This window comes from Rhinoderma darwinii, chromosome 1 (genome assembly GCF_050947455.1).
Source record: "Rhinoderma darwinii isolate aRhiDar2 chromosome 1, aRhiDar2.hap1, whole genome shotgun sequence".
Classification (NCBI taxonomy): Eukaryota; Metazoa; Chordata; class Amphibia; order Anura; family Rhinodermatidae; genus Rhinoderma; species Rhinoderma darwinii.
Genome location: NC_134687.1, coordinates 216,636,730 through 216,652,673, shown reverse-complemented (window position 1 = coordinate 216,652,673; position 15,944 = coordinate 216,636,730). Strand labels below are relative to the sequence as shown.

Below are 15,944 nucleotides of genomic sequence, written 5' to 3'. Positions count from 1 at the left end.
GTCAGAATATATATGAGAAGGAGAGAAATGCAGATTTTCCCGCACATGTTTTGATTTTGGAGAGCCTGGATAGCTCAGTCGGTAGAGCATCAGACTTTTAATCTGAGGGTCCAGGGTTCAAGTCCCTGTTCAGGCGTGTGTCTTTTAGAAATCAAGACATATCACTTATTTATGATTTGAACATTACTTAGATTTCATACTCTAAAAAAATTATTGGATTAATGATGTAACTTTATGTCTTAAGGATAGAATTAAGTATGATCTAATGATGTCTTGCCGCCTCAAACTTTAGCAGCCTAGAGAATTTCATTAAGACAAGATGAAATTACACTTTTCTCTTCTTCTGAAAGTAGACTTTAAAAGCATATACATTATAACAGTGCTATAGCTCAAAATATAAATGATGATAACACCATCGATTTTCTTGCATATTTTTGTGTTTTATAGAGCCTGGATAGTTTAGTGGGTAGAGTATCACATGAGTCTTTTGAAAAAACAATCTATCACTTATCTATGACTGAAACTCTCTTTGAAACTAAGGTAAATAGTTGATAGAGCATCACACTTTCCATCTCAGGGTACCTGTTCAGGTGTAAGTCTTTTGAAAAACAACCTATCACTTATCCATGACTGAAACTCTCTTTGAAACTAAGAACTAGTCAATGCTTTTAAGATTTCCTGGATGTCAGAACAAAATGTAAACTTTATGCCTTAAAAAAGAAAAATGTATGATCTAACAATGTCTTGACTGTTTAAACTTTAGCACCGTAGCTGATTTTATCAAGTCAAAATAACTTTATACTTTTCTTGTCTAAGTAACCCTTGAAACCACATAACAAAGCACTCCAGGTCAGAATATATATGAGAAGGAGAGAAACGCCGATTTTCCCGCACACGTTTTGGTTTTGGAGAGCCTGGATAGATCAGTCGGTAGAGCATCAGACTTTTAATCTGAGGGTCCAGGGTTCAAGTCCCTGTTCATGCGTGTGTCTTTTAGAAATCAAGACGTTTCACTTATTTATGATTTGAACATTACGTAGATTTCATACTCTAAAAAAATTATTGGATTAATGATGTAACTTTATGTCTTAAGGATAGAATTAAGTATGATCTAATGATGTCTTGCCGCCTCAAACTTTAGCAGCCTAGAGAATTTCATTAAGACAAAATGAAATTACACTTTTCTCTTCTTCTGAAAGTAGACTTTAAAAGCATATACATTATAACAGTGCTATAGCTCAAAATATAAATGATGATAACACCATCGATTTTCTTGCATATTTTTGTGTTTTATAGAGCCTGGATAGTTTAGTGGGTAGAGTATCACATGAGTCTTTTGAAAAAACAATCTATCACTTATCTATGACTGAAACTCTCTTTGAAACTAAGGTAAATAGTTGATAGAGCATCACACTTTCAATCTGAGGGTACCTGTTCAGGTGTAAGTCTTTTGAAAAACAACCTATCACTTATCCATGACTGAAACTCTCTTTGAAACTAAGAACTAGTCCATGCTTTTAAGATTTCCTGGATGTCAGAACAAAATTTAAACTTTATGCCTTAAAAAAGAAAAATGTATGATCTAACAATGTCTTGACTGTTTAAACTTTAGCACCGTAGCTGATTTTATCAAGTCAAAATAACTTTATACTTTTCTTGTCTAAGTAACCCTTGAAACCACATAACAAAGCACTCCAGGTCAGAATATATATGAGAAGGAGAGAAACGCCGATTTTCCCTCACACGTTTTGGTTTTGGAGAGCCTGGATAGCTCAGTCGGTAGAGCATCAGACTTTTAATCTGAGGGTCCAGGGTTCAAGTCCCTGTTCAGGCGTGTGTCTTTTAGAAATCAAGACGTTTCACTTATTTATGATTTGAACATTACGTAGATTTCATACTCTAAAAAAATTATTGGATTAATGATGTAACTTTATGTCTTAAGGATAGAATTAAGTATGATCTAATGATGTCTTGCCGCCTCAAACTTTAGCAGCCTAGAGAATTTCATTAAGACAAGATGAAATTACACTTTTCTCTTCTTCTGAAAGTAGACTTTAAAAGCATATACATTATAACAGTGCTATAGCTCAAAATATAAATGATGATAACACCATCGATTTTCTTGCATATTTTTGTGTTTTATAGAGCCTGGATAGTTTAGTGGGTAGAGTATCACATGAGTCTTTTGAAAAAACAATCTATCACTTATCTATGACTGAAACTCTCTTTGAAACTAAGGTAAATAGTTGATAGAGCATCACACTTTCGATCTGAGGGTACCTGTTCAGGTGTAAGTCTTTTGAAAAACAACCTATCACTTATCCATGACTGAAACTCTCTTTGAAACTAAGAACTAGTCCATGCTTTTAAGATTTCCTGGATGTCAGAACAAAATGTAAACTTTATGCCTTAAAAAAGAAAAATGTATGATCTAACAATGTCTTGACTCTTTAAACTTTAGCACCGTAGCTGATTTTATCAAGTCAAAATAACTTTATACTTTTCTTGTCTAAGTAACCCTTGAAACCACATAACAAAGCACTCCAGGTCAGAATATATATGAGAAGGAGAGAAACGCCGATTTTCCCGCACACGTTTTGGTTTTGGAGAGCCTGGATAGCTCAGTCGGTAGAGCATCAGACTTTTAATCTAAGGGTCCAGGGTTCAAGTCCCTGTTCAGGCGTGTCTCTTTTAGAAATCAAGACGTTTCACTTATTTATGATTTGAACATTACGTAGATTTCATACTCTAAAAAAATTATTGGATTAATGATGTAACTTTATGTCTTAAGGATAGAATTAAGTATGATCTAATGATGTCTTGCCGCCTCAAACTTTAGCAGCCTAGAGAATTTCATTAAGACAAAATGAAATTACACTTTTCTCTTCTTCTGAAAGTAGACTTTAAAAGCATATACATTATAACAGTGCTATAGCTCAAAATATAAATGATGATAACACCATCGATTTTCTTGCATATTTTTGTGTTTTATAGAGCCTGGATAGTTTAGTGGGTAGAGTATCACATGAGTCTTTTGAAAAAACAATCTATCACTTATCTATGACTGAAACTCTCTTTGAAACTAAGGTAAATAGTTGATAGAGCATCACACTTTCAATCTGAGGGTACCTGTTCAGGTGTAAGTCTTTTGAAAAACAACCTATCACTTATCCATGACTGAAACTCTCTTTGAAACTAAGAACTAGTCCATGCTTTTAAGATTCCCTGGATGTCAGAACAAAATTTAAACTTTATGCCTTAAAAAAGAAAAATGTATGATCTAACAATGTCTTGACTGTTTAAACTTTAGCACCGTAGCTGATTTTATCAAGTCAAAATAACTTTATACTTTTCTTGTCTAAGTAACCCTTGAAACCACATAACAAAGCACTCCAGGTCAGAATATATATGAGAAGGAGAGAAACGCCGATTTTCCCGCACACGTTTTGGTTTTGGAGAGCCTGGATAGCTCAGTCGGTAGAGCATCAGACTTTTAATCTGAGGGTCCAGGGTTCAAGTCCCTGTTCAGGCGTGTGTCTTTTAGAAATCAAGACGTTTCACTTATTTATGATTTGAACATTACGTAGATTTCATACTCTAAAAAAATTATTGGATTAATGATGTAACTTTATGTCTTAAGGATAGAATTAAGTATGATCTAATGATGTCTTGCCGCCTCAAACTTTAGCAGCCTAGAGAATTTCATTAAGACAAAATGAAATTACACTTTTCTCTTCTTCTGAAAGTAGACTTTAAAAGCATATACATTATAACAGTGCTATAGCTCAAAATATAAATGATGATAACACCATCGATTTTCTTGCATATTTTTGTGTTTTATAGAGCCAGGATAGTTTAGTGGGTAGAGTATCACATGAGTCTTTTGAAAAAACAATCTATCACTTATCTATGACTGAAACTCTCTTTGAAACTAAGGTAAATAGTTGATAGAGCATCACACTTTCGATCTGAGGGTACCTGTTCAGGTGTAAGTCTTTTGAAAAACAACCTATCACTTATCCATGACTGAAACTCTCTTTGAAACTAAGAACTAGTCCATGCTTTTAAGATTTCCTGGATGTCAGAACAAAATTTAAACTTTATGCCTTAAAAAAGAAAAATGTATGATCTAACAATGTCTTGACTGTTTAAACTTTAGCACCGTAGCTGATTTTATCAAGTCAAAATAACTTTATACTTTTCTTGTCTAAGTAACCCTTGAAACCACATAACAAAGCACTCCAGGTCAGAATATATATGAGAAGGAGAGAAACGCCGATTTTCCCGCACACGTTTTGGTTTTGGAGAGCCTGGATAGCTCAGTCGGTAGAGCATCAGACTTTTAATCTGAGGGTCCAAGGTTCAAGTCCCTGTTCAGGCGTGTGTCTTTAAGAAATCAAGACGTTTCACATATTTATGATTTGAACATTACGTAGATTTCATACTCTAAAAAAATTATTGGATTAATGATGTAACTTTATGTCTTAAGGATAGAATTAAGTATGATCTAATGATGTCTTGCCGCCTCAAACTTTAGCAGCCTAGAGAATTTCATTAAGACAAAATGAAATTACACTTTTCTCTTCTTCTGAAAGTAGACTTTAAAAGCATATACATTATAACAGTGCTATAGCTCAAAATATAAATGATGATAACACCATCGATTTTCTTGCATATTTTTGTGTTTTATAGAGCCTGGATAGTTTAGTGGGTAGAGTATCACATGAGTCTTTTGAAAAAACAATCTATCACTTATCTATGACTGAAACTCTCTTTGAAACTAAGGTAAATAGTTGATAGAGCATCACACTTTCGATCTGAGGGTACCTGTTCAGGTGTAAGTCTTTTGAAAAACAACCTATCACTTATCCATGACTGAAACTCTCTTTGAAACTAAGAACTAGTCCATGCTTTTAAGATTTCCTGGATGTCAGAACAAAATTTAAACTTTATGCCTTAAAAAAGAAAAATGTATGATCTAACAATGTCTTGACTGTTTAAACTTTAGCACCGTAGCTGATTTTATCAAGTCAAAATAACTTTATACTTTTCTTGTCTAAGTAACCCTTGAAACCACATAACAAAGCACTCCAGGTCAGAATATATATGAGAAGGAGAGAAACGCCGATTTTCCCGCACACGTTTTGGTTTTGGAGAGCCTGGATAGCTCAGTCGGTAGAGCATCAGACTTTTAATCTGAGGGTCCAGGGTTCAAGTCCCTGTTCAGGCGTGTGTCTTTTAGAAATCAAGACGTTTCACTTATTTATGATTTGAACATTACGTAGATTTCATACTCTAAAAAAATTATTGGATTAATGATGTAACTTTATGTCTTAAGGATAGAATTAAGTATGATCTAATGATGTCTTGCCGCCTCAAACTTTAGCAGCCTAGAGAATTTCATTAAGACAAAATGAAATTACACTTTTCTCTTCTTCTGAAAGTAGACTTTAAAAGCATATACATTATAACAGTGCTATAGCTCAAAATATAAATGATGATAACACCATCGATTTTCTTGCATATTTTTGTGTTTTATAGAGCCAGGATAGTTTAGTGGGTAGAGTATCACATGAGTCTTTTGAAAAAACAATCTATCACTTATCTATGACTGAAACTCTCTTTGAAACTAAGGTAAATAGTTGATAGAGCATCACACTTTCGATCTGAGGGTACCTGTTCAGGTGTAAGTCTTTTGAAAAACAACCTATCACTTATCCATGACTGAAACTCTCTTTGAAACTAAGAACTAGTCCATGCTTTTAAGATTTCCTGGATGTCAGAACAAAATTTAAACTTTATGCCTTAAAAAAGAAAAATGTATGATCTAACAATGTCTTGACTGTTTAAACTTTAGCACCGTAGCTGATTTTATCAAGTCAAAATAACTTTATACTTTTCTTGTCTAAGTAACCCTTGAAACCACATAACAAAGCACTCCAGGTCAGAATATATATGAGAAGGAGAGAAACGCCGATTTTCCCGCACACGTTTTGGTTTTGGAGAGCCTGGATAGCTCAGTCGGTAGAGCATCAGACTTTTAATCTGAGGGTCCAGGGTTCAAGTCCCTGTTCAGGCGTGTGTCTTTTAGAAATCAAGACGTTTCACATATTTATGATTTGAACATTACGTAGATTTCATACTCTAAAAAAATTATTGGATTAATGATGTAACTTTATGTCTTAAGGATAGAATTAAGTATGATCTAATGATGTCTTGCCGCCTCAAACTTTAGCAGCCTAGAGAATTTCATTAAGACAAAATGAAATTACACTTTTCTCTTCTTCTGAAAGTAGACTTTAAAAGCATATACATTATAACAGTGCTATAGCTCAAAATATAAATGATGATAACACCATCGATTTTCTTGCATATTTTTGTGTTTTATAGAGCCTGGATAGTTTAGTGGGTAGAGTATCACATGAGTCTTTTGAAAAAACAATCTATCACTTATCTATGACTGAAACTCTCTTTGAAACTAAGGTAAATAGTTGATAGAGCATCACACTTTCGATCTGAGGGTACCTGTTCAGGTGTAAGTCTTTTGAAAAACAACCTATCACTTATCCATGACTGAAACTCTCTTTGAAACTAAGAACTAGTCCATGCTTTTAAGATTTCCTGGATGTCAGAACAAAATTTAAACTTTATGCCTTAAAAAAGAAAAATGTATGATCTAACAATGTCTTGACTGTTTAAACTTTAGCACCGTAGCTGATTTTATCAAGTCAAAATAACTTTATACTTTTCTTGTCTAAGTAACCCTTGAAACCACATAACAAAGCACTCCAGGTCAGAATATATATGAGAAGGAGAGAAACGCCGATTTTCCCGCACACGTTTTGGTTTTGGAGAGCCTGGATAGCTCAGTCGGTAGAGCATCAGACTTTTAATCTGAGGGTCCAGGGTTCAAGTCCCTGTTCAGGCGTGTGTCTTTTAGAAATCAAGACGTTTCACATATTTATGATTTGAACATTACGTAGATTTCATACTCTAAAAAAATTATTGGATTAATGATGTAACTTTATGTCTTAAGGATAGAATTAAGTATGATCTAATGATGTCTTGCCGCCTCAAACTTTAGCAGCCTAGAGAATTTCATTAAGACAAAATGAAATTACACTTTTCTCTTCTTCTGAAAGTAGACTTTAAAAGCATATACATTATAACAGTGCTATAGCTCAAAATATAAATGATGATAACACCATCGATTTTCTTGCATATTTTTGTGTTTTATAGAGCCTGGATAGTTTAGTGGGTAGAGTATCACATGAGTCTTTTGAAAAAACAATCTATCACTTATCTATGACTGAAACTCTCTTTGAAACTAAGGTAAATAGTTGATAGAGCATCACACTTTCGATCTGAGGGTACCTGTTCAGGTGTAAGTCTTTTGAAAAACAACCTATCACTTATCCATGACTGAAACTCTCTTTGAAACTAAGAACTAGTCCATGCTTTTAAGATTTCCTGGATGTCAGAACAAAATTTAAACTTTATGCCTTAAAAAAGAAAAATGTATGATCTAACAATGTCTTGACTGTTTAAACTTTAGCACCGTAGCTGATTTTATCAAGTCAAAATAACTTTATACTTTTCTTGTCTAAGTAACCCTTGAAACCACATAACAAAGCACTCCAGGTCAGAATATATATGAGAAGGAGAGAAACGCCGATTTTCCCGCACACGTTTTGGTTTTGGAGAGCCTGGATAGCTCAGTCGGTAGAGCATCAGACTTTTAATCTGAGGGTCCAGGGTTCAAGTCCCTGTTCAGGCGTGTGTCTTTTAGAAATCAAGACGTTTCACTTATTTATGATTTGAACATTACGTAGATTTCATACTCTAAAAAAATTATTGGATTAATGATGTAACTTTATGTCTTAAGGATAGAATTAAGTATGATCTAATGATGTCTTGCCGCCTCAAACTTTAGCAGCCTAGAGAATTTCATTAAGACAAAATGAAATTACACTTTTCTCTTCTTCTGAAAGTAGACTTTAAAAGCATATACATTATAACAGTGCTATAGCTCAAAATATAAATGATGATAACACCATCGATTTTCTTGCATATTTTTGTGTTTTATAGAGCCTGGATAGTTTAGTGGGTAGAGTATCACATGAGTCTTTTGAAAAAACAATCTATCACTTATCTATGACTGAAACTCTCTTTGAAACTAAGGTAAATAGTTGATAGAGCATCACACTTTCGATCTGAGGGTACCTGTTCAGGTGTAAGTCTTTTGAAAAACAACCTATCACTTATCCATGACTGAAACTCTCTTTGAAACTAAGAACTAGTCCATGCTTTTAAGATTTCCTGGATGTCAGAACAAAATTTAAACTTTATGCCTTAAAAAAGAAAAATGTATGATCTAACAATGTCTTGACTGTTTAAACTTTAGCACCGTAGCTGATTTTATCAAGTCAAAATAACTTTATACTTTTCTTGTCTAAGTAACCCTTGAAACCACATAACAAAGCACTCCAGGTCAGAATATATATGAGAAGGAGAGAAACGCCGATTTTCCCGCACACGTTTTGGTTTTGGAGAGCCTGGATAGCTCAGTCGGTAGAGCATCAGACTTTTAATCTGAGGGTCCAGGGTTCAAGTCCCTGTTCAGGCGTGTGTCTTTTAGAAATCAAGACGTTTCACATATTTATGATTTGAACATTACGTAGATTTCATACTCTAAAAAAATTATTGGATTAATGATGTAACTTTATGTCTTAAGGATAGAATTAAGTATGATCTAATGATGTCTTGCCGCCTCAAACTTTAGCAGCCTAGAGAATTTCATTAAGACAAAATGAAATTACACTTTTCTCTTCTTCTGAAAGTAGACTTTAAAAGCATATACATTATAACAGTGCTATAGCTCAAAATATAAATGATGATAACACCATCGATTTTCTTGCATATTTTTGTGTTTTATAGAGCCTGGATAGTTTAGTGGGTAGAGTATCACATGAGTCTTTTGAAAAAACAATCTATCACTTATCTATGACTGAAACTCTCTTTGAAACTAAGGTAAATAGTTGATAGAGCATCACACTTTCGATCTGAGGGTACCTGTTCAGGTGTAAGTCTTTTGAAAAACAACCTATCACTTATCCATGACTGAAACTCTCTTTGAAACTAAGAACTAGTCCATGCTTTTAAGATTTCCTGGATGTCAGAACAAAATTTAAACTTTATGCCTTAAAAAAGAAAAATGTATGATCTAACAATGTCTTGACTCTTTAAACTTTAGCACCGTAGCTGATTTTATCAAGTCAAAATAACTTTATACTTTTCTTGTCTAAGTAACCCTTGAAACCACATAACAAAGCACTCCAGGTCAGAATATATATGAGAAGGAGAGAAACGCCGATTTTCACGCACACGTTTTGGTTTTGGAGAGCCTGGATAGCTCAGTCGGTAGAGCATCAGACTTTTAATCTGAGGGTCCAGGGTTCAAGTCCCTGTTCAGGCGTGTGTCTTTTAGAAATCAAGACGTTTCACATATTTATGATTTGAACATTACGTAGATTTCATACTCTAAAAAAATTATTGGATTAATGATGTAACTTTATGTCTTAAGGATAGAATTAAGTATGATCTAATGATGTCTTGCCGCCTCAAACTTTAGCAGCCTAGAGAATTTCATTAAGACAAAATGAAATTACACTTTTCTCTTCTTCTGAAAGTAGACTTTAAAAGCATATACATTATAACAGTGCTATAGCTCAAAATATAAATGATGATAACACCATCGATTTTCTTGCATATTTTTGTGTTTTATAGAGCCTGGATAGTTTAGTGGGTAGAGTATCACATGAGTCTTTTGAAAAAACAATCTATCACTTATCTATGACTGAAACTCTCTTTGAAACTAAGGTAAATAGTTGATAGAGCATCACACTTTCGATCTGAGGGTACCTGTTCAGGTGTAAGTCTTTTGAAAAACAACCTATCACTTATCCATGACTGAAACTCTCTTTGAAACTAAGAACTAGTCCATGCTTTTAAGATTTCCTGGATGTCAGAACAAAATTTAAACTTTATGCCTTAAAAAAGAAAAATGTATGATCTAACAATGTCTTGACTCTTTAAACTTTAGCACCGTAGCTGATTTTATCAAGTCAAAATAACTTTATACTTTTCTTGTCTAAGTAACCCTTGAAACCACATAACAAAGCACTCCAGGTCAGAATATATATGAGAAGGAGAGAAACGCCGATTTTCCCGCACACGTTTTGGTTTTGGAGAGCCTGGATAGCTCAGTCGGTAGAGCATCAGACTTTTAATCTGAGGGTCCAGGGTTCAAGTCCCTGTTCAGGCGTGTGTCTTTTAGAAATCAAGACGTTTCACATATTTATGATTTGAACATTACGTAGATTTCATACTCTAAAAAAATTATTGGATTAATGATGTAACTTTATGTCTTAAGGATAGAATTAAGTATGATCTAATGATGTCTTGCCGCCTCAAACTTTAGCAGCCTAGAGAATTTCATTAAGACAAAATGAAATTACACTTTTCTCTTCTTCTGAAAGTAGACTTTAAAAGCATATACATTATAACAGTGCTATAGCTCAAAATATAAATGATGATAACACCATCGATTTTCTTGCATATTTTTGTGTTTTATAGAGCCTGGATAGTTTAGTGGGTAGAGTATCACATGAGTCTTTTGAAAAAACAATCTATCACTTATCTATGACTGAAACTCTCTTTGAAACTAAGGTAAATAGTTGATAGAGCATCACACTTTCGATCTGAGGGTACCTGTTCAGGTGTAAGTCTTTTGAAAAACAACCTATCACTTATCCATGACTGAAACTCTCTTTGAAACTAAGAACTAGTCCATGCTTTTAAGATTTCCTGGATGTCAGAACAAAATTTAAACTTTATGCCTTAAAAAAGAAAAATGTATGATCTAACAATGTCTTGACTCTTTAAACTTTAGCACCGTAGCTGATTTTATCAAGTCAAAATAACTTTATACTTTTCTTGTCTAAGTAACCCTTGAAACCACATAACAAAGCACTCCAGGTCAGAATATATATGAGAAGGAGAGAAACGCCGATTTTCCCGCACACGTTTTGGTTTTGGAGAGCCTGGATAGCTCAGTCGGTAGAGCATCAGACTTTTAATCTGAGGGTCCAGGGTTCAAGTCCCTGTTCAGGCGTGTGTCTTTTAGAAATCAAGACGTTTCACATATTTATGATTTGAACATTACGTAGATTTCATACTCTAAAAAAATTATTGGATTAATGATGTAACTTTATGTCTTAAGGATAGAATTAAGTATGATCTAATGATGTCTTGCCGCCTCAAACTTTAGCAGCCTAGAGAATTTCATTAAGACAAAATGAAATTACACTTTTCTCTTCTTCTGAAAGTAGACTTTAAAAGCATATACATTATAACAGTGCTATAGCTCAAAATATAAATGATGATAACACCATCGATTTTCTTGCATATTTTTGTGTTTTATAGAGCCTGGATAGTTTAGTGGGTAGAGTATCACATGAGTCTTTTGAAAAAACAATCTATCACTTATCTATGACTGAAACTCTCTTTGAAACTAAGGTAAATAGTTGATAGAGCATCACACTTTCGATCTGAGGGTACCTGTTCAGGTGTAAGTCTTTTGAAAAACAACCTATCACTTATCCATGACTGAAACTCTCTTTGAAACTAAGAACTAGTCCATGCTTTTAAGATTTCCTGGATGTCAGAACAAAATTTAAACTTTATGCCTTAAAAAAGAAAAATGTATGATCTAACAATGTCTTGACTCTTTAAACTTTAGCACCGTAGCTGATTTTATCAAGTCAAAATAACTTTATACTTTTCTTGTCTAAGTAACCCTTGAAACCACATAACAAAGCACTCCAGGTCAGAATATATATGAGAAGGAGAGAAACGCCGATTTTCCCACACACGTTTTGGTTTTGGAGAGCCTGGATAGCTCAGTCGGTAGAGCATCAGACTTTTAATCTGAGGGTCCAGGGTTCAAGTCCCTGTTCAGGCGTGTGTCTTTTAGAAATCAAGACGTTTCACTTATTTATGATTTGAACATTACGTAGATTTCATACTCTAAAAAAATTATTGGATTAATGATGTAACTTTATGTCTTAAGGATAGAATTAAGTATGATCTAATGATGTCTTGCCGCCTCAAACTTTAGCAGCCTAGAGAATTTCATTAAGACAAAATGAAATTACACTTTTCTCTTCTTCTGAAAGTAGACTTTAAAAGCATATACATTATAACAGTGCTATAGCTCAAAATATAAATGATGATAACACCATCGATTTTCTTGCATATTTTTGTGTTTTATAGAGCCAGGATAGTTTAGTGGGTAGAGTATCACATGAGTCTTTTGAAAAAACAATCTATCACTTATCTATGACTGAAACTCTCTTTGAAACTAAGGTAAATAGTTGATAGAGCATCACACTTTCGATCTGAGGGTACCTGTTCAGGTGTAAGTCTTTTGAAAAACAACCTATCACTTATCCATGACTGAAACTCTCTTTGAAACTAAGAACTAGTCCATGCTTTTAAGATTTCCTGGATGTCAGAACAAAATGTAAACTTTATGCCTTAAAAAAGAAAAATGTATGATCTAACAATGTCTTGACTGTTTAAACTTTAGCATCGTAGCTGATTTTATCAAGTCAAAATAACTTTATACTTTTCTTGTCTAAGTAACCCTTGAAACCACATAACAAAGCACTCCAGGTCAGAATATATATGAGAAGGAGAGAAACGCCGATTTTCCCGCACACGTTTTGGTTTTGGAGAGCCTGGATAGCTCAGTCGGTAGAGCATCAGACTTTTAATCTGAGGGTCCAGGGTTCAAGTCCCTGTTCAGGCGTGTGTCTTTTAGAAATCAAGACGTTTCACATATTTATGATTTGAACATTACGTAGATTTCATACTCTAAAAAAATTATTGGATTAATGATGTAACTTTATGTCTTAAGGATAGAATTAAGTATGATCTAATGATGTCTTGCCGCCTCAAACTTTAGCAGCCTAGAGAATTTCATTAAGACAAAATGAAATTACACTTTTCTCTTCTTCTGAAAGTAGACTTTAAAAGCATATACATTATAACAGTGCTATAGCTCAAAATATAAATGATGATAACACCATCGATTTTCTTGCATATTTTTGTGTTTTATAGAGCCTGGATAGTTTAGTGGGTAGAGTATCACATGAGTCTTTTGAAAAAACAATCTATCACTTATCTATGACTGAAACTCTCTTTGAAACTAAGGTAAATAGTTGATAGAGCATCACACTTTCGATCTGAGGGTACCTGTTCAGGTGTAAGTCTTTTGAAAAACAACCTATCACTTATCCATGACTGAAACTCTCTTTGAAACTAAGAACTAGTCCATGCTTTTAAGATTTCCTGGATGTCAGAACAAAATTTAAACTTTATGCCTTAAAAAAGAAAAATGTATGATCTAACAATGTCTTGACTCTTTAAACTTTAGCACCGTAGCTGATTTTATCAAGTCAAAATAACTTTATACTTTTCTTGTCTAAGTAACCCTTGAAACCACATAACAAAGCACTCCAGGTCAGAATATATATGAGAAGGAGAGAAACGCCGATTTTCCCACACACGTTTTGGTTTTGGAGAGCCTGGATAGCTCAGTCGGTAGAGCATCAGACTTTTAATCTGAGGGTCCAGGGTTCAAGTCCCTGTTCAGGCGTGTGTCTTTTAGAAATCAAGACGTTTCACTTATTTATGATTTGAACATTACGTAGATTTCATACTCTAAAAAAATTATTGGATTAATGATGTAACTTTATGTCTTAAGGATAGAATTAAGTATGATCTAATGATGTCTTGCCGCCTCAAACTTTAGCAGCCTAGAGAATTTCATTAAGACAAAATGAAATTACACTTTTCTCTTCTTCTGAAAGTAGACTTTAAAAGCATATACATTATAACAGTGCTATAGCTCAAAATATAAATGATGATAACACCATCGATTTTCTTGCATATTTTTGTGTTTTATAGAGCCTGGATAGTTTAGTGGGTAGAGTATCACATGAGTCTTTTGAAAAAACAATCTATCACTTATCTATGACTGAAACTCTCTTTGAAACTAAGGTAAATAGTTGATAGAGCATCACACTTTCGATCTGAGGGTACCTGTTCAGGTGTAAGTCTTTTGAAAAACAACCTATCACTTATCCATGACTGAAACTCTCTTTGAAACTAAGAACTAGTCCATGCTTTTAAGATTTCCTGGATGTCAGAACAAAATTTAAACTTTATGCCTTAAAAAAGAAAAATGTATGATCTAACAATGTCTTGACTGTTTAAACTTTAGCACCGTAGCTGATTTTATCAAGTCAAAATAACTTTATACTTTTCTTGTCTAAGTAACCCTTGAAACCACATAACAAAGCACTCCAGGTCAGAATATATATGAGAAGGAGAGAAACGCCGATTTTCCCGCACACGTTTAGATTTTGGAGAGCCTGGATAGCTCAGTCGGTAGAGCATCAGACTTTTAATCTGAGGGTCCAGTGTTCAAGTCCCTGTTCAGGCGTGTGTCTTTTAGAAATCAAGACGTTTCACTTATTTATGATTTGAACATTACGTAGATTTCATACTCTAAAAAAATTATTGGATTAATGATGTAACTTTATGTCTTAAGGATAGAATTAAGTATGATCTAATGATGTCTTGCCGCCTCAAACTTTAGCAGCCTAGAGAATTTCATTAAGACAAAATGAAATTACACTTTTCTCTTCTTCTGAAAGTAGACTTTAAAAGCATATACATTATAACAGTGCTATAGCTCAAAATATAAATGATGATAACACCATCGATTTTCTTGCATATTTTTGTGTTTTATAGAGCCTGGATAGTTTAGTGGGTAGAGTATCACATGAGTCTTTTGAAAAAACAATCTATCACTTATCTATGACTGAAACTCTCTTTGAAACTAAGGTAAATAGTTGATAGAGCATCACACTTTCGATCTGAGGGTACCTGTTCAGGTGTAAGTCTTTTGAAAAACAACCTATCACTTATCCATGACTGAAACTCTCTTTGAAACTAAGAACTAGTCCATGCTTTTAAGATTTCCTGGATGTCAGAACAAAATTTAAACTTTATGCCTTAAAAAAGAAAAATGTATGATCTAACAATGTCTTGACTCTTTAAACTTTAGCACCGTAGCTGATTTTATCAAGTCAAAATAACTTTATACTTTTCTTGTCTAAGTAACCCTTGAAACCACATAACAAAGCACTCCAGGTCAGAATATATATGAGAAGGAGAGAAACGCCGATTTTCCCGCACACGTTTTGGTTTTGGAGAGCCTGGATAGCTCAGTCGGTAGAGCATCAGACTTTTAATCTGAGGGTCCAGGGTTCAAGTCCCTGTTCAGGCGTGTGTCTTTTAGAAATCAAGACGTTTCACTTATTTATGATTTGAACATTACGTAGATTTCATACTCTAAAAAAATTATTGGATTAATGATGTAACTTTATGTCTTAAGGATAGAATTAAGTATGATCTAATGATGTCTTGCCGCCTCAAACTTTAGCAGCCTAGAGAATTTCATTAAGACAAAATGAAATTACACTTTTCTCTTCTTCTGAAAGTAGACTTTAAAAGCATATACATTATAACAGTGCTATAGCTCAAAATATAAATGATGATAACACCATCGATTTTCTTGCATATTTTTGTGTTTTATAGAGCCTGGATAGTTTAGTGGGTAGAGTATCACATGAGTCTTTTGAAAAAACAATCTATCACTTATCTATGACTGAAACTCTCTTTGAAACTAAGGTAAATAGTTGATAGAGCATCACACTTTCGATCTGAGGGTACCTGTTCAGGTGTAAGTCTTTTGAAAAACAACCTATCACTTATCCATGACTGAAACTCTCTTTGAAACTAAGAACTAGTCC

At 33.9% G+C, this 15,944-nt stretch overlaps 17 non-coding genes across 17 annotated transcripts; all 17 read left to right on the top strand.

The window, feature by feature from the left end:
• Positions 1 to 63: 63 nt before the first annotated feature.
• TRNAK-UUU (transfer RNA lysine (anticodon UUU)) lies at positions 64 to 136 on the top strand. Its single transcript has one exon. It is a non-coding gene; the product is annotated as a tRNA-Lys (tRNA).
• Positions 137 to 1,761: 1,625 nt separating this feature from the next.
• Positions 1,762 to 1,834, top strand: TRNAK-UUU (transfer RNA lysine (anticodon UUU)). Its single transcript has one exon. It is a non-coding gene; the product is annotated as a tRNA-Lys (tRNA).
• Positions 1,835 to 2,610: 776 nt separating this feature from the next.
• On the top strand, positions 2,611 to 2,683 carry TRNAK-UUU (transfer RNA lysine (anticodon UUU)). The gene has a single exon. It is a non-coding gene; the product is annotated as a tRNA-Lys (tRNA).
• Positions 2,684 to 3,459: 776 nt separating this feature from the next.
• Positions 3,460 to 3,532, top strand: TRNAK-UUU (transfer RNA lysine (anticodon UUU)). Its single transcript has one exon. It is a non-coding gene; the product is annotated as a tRNA-Lys (tRNA).
• A 776-nt stretch (positions 3,533 to 4,308) lies between these two features.
• TRNAK-UUU (transfer RNA lysine (anticodon UUU)) lies at positions 4,309 to 4,381 on the top strand. The gene has a single exon. It is a non-coding gene; the product is annotated as a tRNA-Lys (tRNA).
• A 776-nt stretch (positions 4,382 to 5,157) lies between these two features.
• Positions 5,158 to 5,230, top strand: TRNAK-UUU (transfer RNA lysine (anticodon UUU)). Its single transcript has one exon. It is a non-coding gene; the product is annotated as a tRNA-Lys (tRNA).
• Positions 5,231 to 6,006: 776 nt separating this feature from the next.
• TRNAK-UUU (transfer RNA lysine (anticodon UUU)) lies at positions 6,007 to 6,079 on the top strand. Its single transcript has one exon. It is a non-coding gene; the product is annotated as a tRNA-Lys (tRNA).
• Positions 6,080 to 6,855: 776 nt separating this feature from the next.
• Positions 6,856 to 6,928, top strand: TRNAK-UUU (transfer RNA lysine (anticodon UUU)). The gene has a single exon. It is a non-coding gene; the product is annotated as a tRNA-Lys (tRNA).
• A 776-nt stretch (positions 6,929 to 7,704) lies between these two features.
• Positions 7,705 to 7,777, top strand: TRNAK-UUU (transfer RNA lysine (anticodon UUU)). Its single transcript has one exon. It is a non-coding gene; the product is annotated as a tRNA-Lys (tRNA).
• Positions 7,778 to 8,553: 776 nt separating this feature from the next.
• On the top strand, positions 8,554 to 8,626 carry TRNAK-UUU (transfer RNA lysine (anticodon UUU)). The gene has a single exon. It is a non-coding gene; the product is annotated as a tRNA-Lys (tRNA).
• A 776-nt stretch (positions 8,627 to 9,402) lies between these two features.
• TRNAK-UUU (transfer RNA lysine (anticodon UUU)) lies at positions 9,403 to 9,475 on the top strand. The gene has a single exon. It is a non-coding gene; the product is annotated as a tRNA-Lys (tRNA).
• A 776-nt stretch (positions 9,476 to 10,251) lies between these two features.
• TRNAK-UUU (transfer RNA lysine (anticodon UUU)) lies at positions 10,252 to 10,324 on the top strand. The gene has a single exon. It is a non-coding gene; the product is annotated as a tRNA-Lys (tRNA).
• A 776-nt stretch (positions 10,325 to 11,100) lies between these two features.
• On the top strand, positions 11,101 to 11,173 carry TRNAK-UUU (transfer RNA lysine (anticodon UUU)). Its single transcript has one exon. It is a non-coding gene; the product is annotated as a tRNA-Lys (tRNA).
• Positions 11,174 to 11,949: 776 nt separating this feature from the next.
• Positions 11,950 to 12,022, top strand: TRNAK-UUU (transfer RNA lysine (anticodon UUU)). Its single transcript has one exon. It is a non-coding gene; the product is annotated as a tRNA-Lys (tRNA).
• A 776-nt stretch (positions 12,023 to 12,798) lies between these two features.
• On the top strand, positions 12,799 to 12,871 carry TRNAK-UUU (transfer RNA lysine (anticodon UUU)). The gene has a single exon. It is a non-coding gene; the product is annotated as a tRNA-Lys (tRNA).
• A 776-nt stretch (positions 12,872 to 13,647) lies between these two features.
• On the top strand, positions 13,648 to 13,720 carry TRNAK-UUU (transfer RNA lysine (anticodon UUU)). The gene has a single exon. It is a non-coding gene; the product is annotated as a tRNA-Lys (tRNA).
• A 1,625-nt stretch (positions 13,721 to 15,345) lies between these two features.
• On the top strand, positions 15,346 to 15,418 carry TRNAK-UUU (transfer RNA lysine (anticodon UUU)). Its single transcript has one exon. It is a non-coding gene; the product is annotated as a tRNA-Lys (tRNA).
• Positions 15,419 to 15,944: the final 526 nt, after the last annotated feature.